Here is a 7,466-nt window from a genome sequence, read left to right as displayed (position 1 = left end):
ATGAGGTATGTGATTTAATTCTGGATATTACAGAGAGGCTTAATGAAGCAGAGAAGTGAATTTCCAGAGTAGAAGAGATTAAAGTCTGGGAAAGAAGTATACCTGTCTGGGGATTAAAAAACAAACAACTTTAAAAGGTCAAGGAACCTAGAAAAGAATCTCGTAAAGGTAATATTTGGACTCCTGAAGTAACTTAAGGTGAGAAAATTTAGCTAAGAATGGAATTATTTAAATAAAAGGTTGCCATAAAAAATCATTTGCATTGAAAAAAATAATTTTTATACTGGGGAGCCAAAGACTAATTATTAAGAAAGTTGTAGCAGAACTAGATCTGGTTTGTATTACAGATCTTCTGGAGAATAGTTATTTCAAATAAAATAATAGGTGTGAAAACACATTAAAAAGTTAAAAATAACTATATAACAATTTGATTTTGTTTCATGTAAAATTTTAATTTAGGTGGAATAAAAATTGTTCTTTTGCAGCATGTAACAGGACTAATAAAATGTTAAAGCCCTTTGTTTCAAACCCACTTTAATTACGGTTTAAAAGTTACTTGGATAAACCTGAAATTATGGGTTAAAATGGGGCGTATCTGCCTAAATATTTTCCAAATATTAAAAAAAAAAAACCAAAAAACAAAACAAAACAAAACAATAGCACAAGAAACTCCAAGGAGATATGACAATCTTTTGGCCATCTTGTTCTTCCAAACCTAATCTTAAAAAGTATGTTCTGGCTGAAATGAACTATGGCTCCATAGAATAAGGTTTGAATCTTTGATTAGATATTTTTAAATGATTAAAATTTAATAAATAATTCTATATGAAATCATTTATTCACTAGTCCAGCGATGAGTAAGGTAACAAAGATGATCTCTTCAGGTTTAGTTTGTTCTGCTACAATGTGTGTTTCTGAAATCAGAATTAGGAAAATTTGCTCATGTGAGATGGGTAAATAAGAGAACGGAGTCAGTAAAATACTGAGGACTCATGGTTTATGGATTTTCTGAGTACATTAATGCTTTGTATTTTCAATTAACAGCAGCTAACCATAAAGTATCAGGGTTTAAAGCAACACACCATAGACAAGCCTAGTTTTGCAATTTCACATAAACTTTTCCTCTTGCTTGTTCGGCTATGGACTCTGTCTTGGAAGTGCTTCATGAGAGTGATTTCCCTCTGATCTTGTTGCAATTTATCCTTGTCTCTACGACTTAGCAGCCTTAATCTTTTCTTACCCATGTCCATCGAACTACTACCATTTTTTCTTGAGGTAATATCCTATATATTCTACAGCATTATTTTGTTTATTAAAAATTTACTATGTCTTTTCAACCATGTTATGTTTTTTAAAGATTGTTATTGATCTCATTAGTTCTCTGATGAAAAAGTTTTGAGTTTTCTATTCCTAATTCCATTTTTCCATACACTTTGTTATATTTAGTGCAGTTTGAGAGGATGTGAGGTTTTTCGAGAAATTCTTTTACCTTCTAATATTATGATATGTCCATGAATCTGCAACCCTATTTAGATTATGTGTTTGCTCCCTATATAGCATATCTTCCTGAGAAGTTTCAAATTCACAGCACTGAATTATCAACTGTTAGATATTAAATCTCCAAAAAGACAAATCTGGACATAAAAACAGAGTTTCAGAGGGAAAAAAAATCAAATTATTAGAGTGTAAATATATCATTGCTTTGATATGAAGAGAAACATTGTTTTGATATCCATGGTATTGAAGGTATAATTAAGTATTTCAGTTTCTTATAACTCCATAACCTAAATCAGAAAGAGCATGTTCAGTTTTTCAGATTAATCATGTCTTTGTAACATAGGAATTTCTTTAAGATACACGCACACACACGCTTATTAAAGCAATAAATAATGGCATTGCATTTAATAGGACAACTATAGTTCTTGGCTAACTTTTACTTTTTAATGGAAAAAATCTAATTTTTTTCAAGGAAGACTAGTAGTAATTTAATTAAAATGTACATGTAATAGCAAACTTAAATAATTTAAGACATTTTGAGTTCTTAGAATAGAACATAAAGGTCATAGTTAAAATGAACTTATAGGCTTTACGACACCATGAAAGAATGAATTAATAAAATGTAATTAAAATTATTTCACATTTTACTTCTTTAAGCCTGTTTTCTAATCTGTAAAATAAGGATAATGATAATAGCTACTACCCAAAGCATTGTTGGGTGGATTAAATGAGTTAATATATGTAAAGTACTTAACACAGTGGCTGGTCCATAGTAAGTCTTAATTAAACGTTAGCAATTATTCTAATCGATAATTAAAAATCTCATTGTTTAGAGCAGAGATGCATTTACTGGTCCCAACATTTTAATGTTTGAGTCATATATTAAATTTTTTTTTTTTTTTTTTTTTTTTTGCTACTACGGGTGTCATCTTTTGAATATTTTCCCTGAAAATAATGACAGTCGTGAGGGGCAAAATCAGCAACAATGTACTGAGCACCAAGGCCATGGCTAGGTGTTAAGGCGAGTACAAAGCAATGAAAGCCGTAAAATCAAAAGTTTACAATCGGCAGTGCTCTCGGCGGTCCCCCGGATCTGTCTCTTGATTCAACAGTGTTTGGACAGAACAGACCCAGGGACTCCCCTTCTTCCAGCCTTCCACCACCCTCGCCCTCTTTTCCAGTAGCAACCTTCGTTATCTTCTCAGCCATCTTTGGCCTCCAAGACCGGCCAACACCGTGTTTTGAGATTAATTCCTTATTGCCGAATAATTATTAGCTCGCAAATCCATCAGAATTATTCCACACAGGTGGAGGCAGCGTCAACCGCCTGATCAACCTGTGTCTGCCGGCCTCCTACACCTACCTCTTTCTGGGCTTCTATTTCGACTGCTACTCTGTGGCTCTGGACGGCGTGGGCCACTTCTTCGGCGGTTTGGCGGAGGAGAAATGCGAGGGTGCCAGCGTCTCTTAAAGATGCAAAACCAGTGTGGCGGCTGCTCCCTCTCCCAGGACCTGCAAAAGCCTTCTCAAGATGAGTAGGGTAAAACTCGGAATGCCGTGGAAGCCGACATGGTCCGGGAGAAAAACGTGAACCAGGCCCTTTTGGATCTGCATGCCCTGGGTTCTGCCCGCGCAAACCTCCATCTCTTTGACCTTCTGGAGAGCCACTTCCTAGATGAGGAGGTGAAACTCATCAAGAAGATGGGGTACCACCTGACTAACCTCTGCAGGCTGGGTGGCCCGCGGGCTGGGCTGGGCTCAACCCTCAAGCATGACTAAGAGCCTTTGGAGCCCAGAGGCTTTTGAAGGGCCCCTCTGCATCCCCCAGGTGTTGGCCTCTCTCTGAAACCAAACAGGTAACTTTCTAACCATCCTGGAGCCCTCTCCCATGCTTTGGACCAAATTGAAACAATAAAGCTTTTTGTAGCCAAAAAAAAAAAAAAAAAAAAAAAATTTACAATCTAATCTGACAACGAAATCACAGGAAAGTAACAATTTAGTTTTCCTGCAATGTAGTGTTACTTATAAGACACTTTAACTCAGTTTTTACCTTTTCCCCACATAAAAATTAACTCTTTTTAAAAGAATGAGCTCTTTATCAAGTTTAGTTTAAGTGAGCATTATTATTGTAGATAAATATTATACCTACTGCAGAGGCCCCCAAATCTTAATGGCTTGGTAAGTCAAATGAGAAGGTAAAATGAAGTTTAGAAGATATGGTCTGTCATTACATCACAGTGTATGACAAATACAAAAAGGCATAAAAGCCTCAAGCAAACAAGGTTTTATAGGTGTTCTGATTATCTTTCGTCTGCGTTAGTGCAAAATTCTTTGACTTAGTCATACTAATTTTAACTTCTGACTCCATTTCATTTTACACATAGCTGCTTAAAATAAATAGTTTTCCTCTTTGCAAGGACATGAAGCAACATTTTGGTTAGAATAACATCAAATTTAAGGTCTTTAAGTTTATAATCATGGCATTTTATTAAATGGTAAGCCACTTCTACATCTCACCTATCTTTCCCTATACTTGAATAAATCTAAGTTCTGTGAATTTCCTACCAGATTTTTAAAAAGCTATTAAAAAGTCAGATGGAAGGAAGGGAAGGAGGGAGGGAGAGAGGGAGAAAGGGAGTCTTAGCAGCTGCACAACAAAATCCCATGAAGAGCTGGCATGACATTTCTCACTGTTACGAGATGACAACAGATCAAGAAGGCCAACAGTAGCTTTGAAGATCCAGCAGCAACTTCGACAGTTTGTTGTGAGTGCAACTTCACTCGTCCATCCATGCTTCTTTTTCATTCTCTAATATGAGCTGATATTTTTCCTCTCTCCTCCCTACCTGATTACTTCTGCCTTTTTACTTATAACTGCAGCTGCCTCACGATTTCTTGTTTCTCTTCTTTTTTTTTTTTTTAATGTATCTTCACCACTGGACTATTCAAATTTCTGAATCTTTCTTTAGTTTCAGTCAAACACCCAAGAAAGCGAATCCAGCCAAAATTAGAAAGTCACCATCGAGTACAGGTAGGTCCCATCTGAAACTCATTCGAAAATGAAGGACAGACAAGCATATAGATTAAGAAGGTGATGGCAAGTCATACAAATCAAAGAGATCCATAAGTAAGAAATTGCATTAAAAAAATAAACTGAATTTTAGAAGAGTTTTAAATTTACAGAAAAATTGCAAAGATAATGCAGAGTCCAAATATTTCTACCTAGTTTCCCCTACTTGCATTTTACATTAGTATAGTACTTTTATTGTAATTAATAAACCATTATTAATACATTATTATTAACTAAAGCTCATTTGTACCTTATTTAGATTTTATTAGTTTTTGCTTAATGTCCTTTTCTAGTCCAGGATCCCATCTAAGATACCACATTACATTAAGGTCTTATGTCTCCTTAAGCTTCTCTTGGCTGTAACAGTTTCTCAGACTTTTCTTGTATTTAATGACTGCAATAGTTTTGAGTACTGGACAGGCATTTTGTAGACTCTCCCTCAGTCGGGATTTGTATGATGTTTTTGTGATGATTGAGTTAGGGTTATATGTTTTGGGGAGGAAGACTGCAGAGGTAAAGTGACATTTTCATCCCATCATATCAAGAATATATACTATCAACATTAATTAGCATTGTTTATGTTGACCTTGATCACCTGGCTGAGGTAGTGTTTGTTAGGTTTCTCCACTGTAAAGGTATTCTACTCATTTCATACTGTACTCATTGGAAGGAAATTGCTATGTATTGCCAACATGCCAACACGTAAGGAATGGAGAATTAATTATTTTCCATGGCTTTAAGGGTGGAGAATATCTCTATATGTGTAATTGTAGTGGAAGCTTTGACAGTTGGCTTTCCTTTTTGTAATGCAAGTGCCTGCCTTAAGCTTTCATTGCCAAGACATCCATTTCAAAGAGGCATCCATTTCAAGAATAAACACACTGCCAGGCACACAGTCAGATAAAGAGCCGGGCCACCTCCCTCCATAGAAGCTCCTTTGTTTTGGAGACTTTGATTTCCATAACTAACCATTTGACTACTAGGTGTTTTTTTCTTCTCACTTGCTCTCATATTTTAAATTCACCAATAAAGAGTGACCCCGTGAAACCGTTGACCACCTCTCCTCCAAAATAGTAGAACCACAGGTTCGTGGGCATACTCCCTCTCTCTACCTGCAACCTCGCTGTGTGCCTCCTGGCATGCCTTGAATACTCTGGCCTGAAAGTAATAATCTCATTTTTTTTCCCCAAAGTTTCCTAATGGTTATTGCTGATGGGAATCTTGTAATCATAATAAGAACCACAGGGTCAGTCCAGTTGTAACATTGGTTTGGAAAGGGGAGCTGTCTGTGGGACATGCACTGGGGCCGAGGCGAAATGCCCAGTCATTTCCAGCAGATAGCATTTCTATACATAGACTGAGACCTGCACAAAACAGTAATGCATTGCGCTATGACTTTGTGATGGCTGAGACAGCACTAGGAAATAAGAATTTTTTTATCTCTTTTATAATCTTATGGGACCACCATTGTACATATGGTCCATCATTGCTCAGAACATCATTATGCAGCTCATGACTCTAGATTCCTTTGGGTAGGTGTGGTGGGAGGGAACTGAGGTGGTTTATCATTTGCCTAAATAACATCCTTTTTGGAAGAATAATGATACTATAACTTTGGACAGTTTCTTATCCAACTATTCTCTGCCATATACTCAAACACCAGAAAGAAGCCATTTTTCATAGAAATTGTATATTGAAGGTTTTTCTGTGGTTTTGAGAAGGAGAATAACAACAAATATTTGAAAGATGGACTCTCTCTTTTCTTCTCAAGATTCCTTTACACTTTCTTTTTAATATAGAAAGACAAAATTAAACATATAGTAATTTAGCTCTTATTTTACACTGGGTACTGTACTTTTTTAAAATATAAAGATGAAATACTTGATTCTTATCATAAGTAGATTCACAGTTTAATACAGACTTGACTTTTGAATCCCAAAATGAAGGCTTAAGCCCCTTCAGATCTTCTGGTTCTACTCTCAAAGGAAGGAGTTTTCCTGAAACAATCACTTTTTTTCCTAATTTGACTTAAAAGCAGTCTCCAGTCCTTTTATCCTCCAGAACAACCTAACTGGTAAATAGCAAAATAGAACAATTCTGAAAAAGAGCATTTGGACAAGCCTATACTAGGTACTGAGATCATATTTTTATCAACCAAAGATACATGTACTCATAAGACATTTGGGGTCTTGGCGTATTTGAAGACTGTAATTTGACAAAGGACTCTGTTTTCCATTATATAAAAGGATTTAAAAAATAAAGAGAAAAAGATATTTATATATGGTTAATAAAATGCTACATTTCCAATCTTGTAACTAGGGGCTCAAGTGGAAAAACTAGTTTGACAATCTTCAGTTGACCTCTATTAATATAGAATGTCTCCTCTTTATTGTACAACTTAGTTCTTTTTATTTCTTTGCAATCCATGTATGGCCCATCTCCTTTCTCCTGTTACAGTTCTTGCTTTTTAATTAGGCTAGTGCATGCTAATGCACAGCTGATTGTAGGGGAATATTTTAAGTTTTATTTTAACTGCAATAAAATAGTCTTGTGCTAAATATTTGCAAAGGTCAAAATTTTTACATGAATAGGCACTTTCTACGGAGAATGAAAGAATATATTGAGTAACTTTTCACATACCTAGTACTTGGTAGGTACTTGATAAATGTGTTGAGTGATGGAAACAATGAACAGATGTTGAAGTTCTCTTACAATAGTGTTGTCAATTATTCAGTTAACCATTTATTGTGTGTACTCTTTATGCCGGGAATAGTGTAAGGGATAAAAAATTAATAGTATATGTTTGCTTTCAAATACCTTAAAGTCCAGAAGAGGAGACCTACTTCTTCTAAGCAGATATTTTCAATATAACGAGAGGGGAAAGAATGATAGTGGCATA

At 35.5% G+C, this 7,466-nt stretch overlaps 1 pseudogene; it reads left to right on the top strand.

Moving 5' to 3' along the window:
• LOC105293710 lies at positions 1–3,276 on the top strand (annotated as a pseudogene).
• Positions 3,277–7,466: the final 4,190 nt, after the last annotated feature.

This window comes from Pteropus vampyrus, unplaced genomic scaffold (genome assembly GCF_000151845.1).
Source record: "Pteropus vampyrus isolate Shadow unplaced genomic scaffold, Pvam_2.0 Scaffold3, whole genome shotgun sequence".
Classification (NCBI taxonomy): domain Eukaryota; kingdom Metazoa; phylum Chordata; class Mammalia; order Chiroptera; family Pteropodidae; genus Pteropus; species Pteropus vampyrus.
The sequence above is the reverse complement of the archived record's forward strand: the minus strand, read 5'-3'. Positions and strand labels throughout refer to the sequence as shown.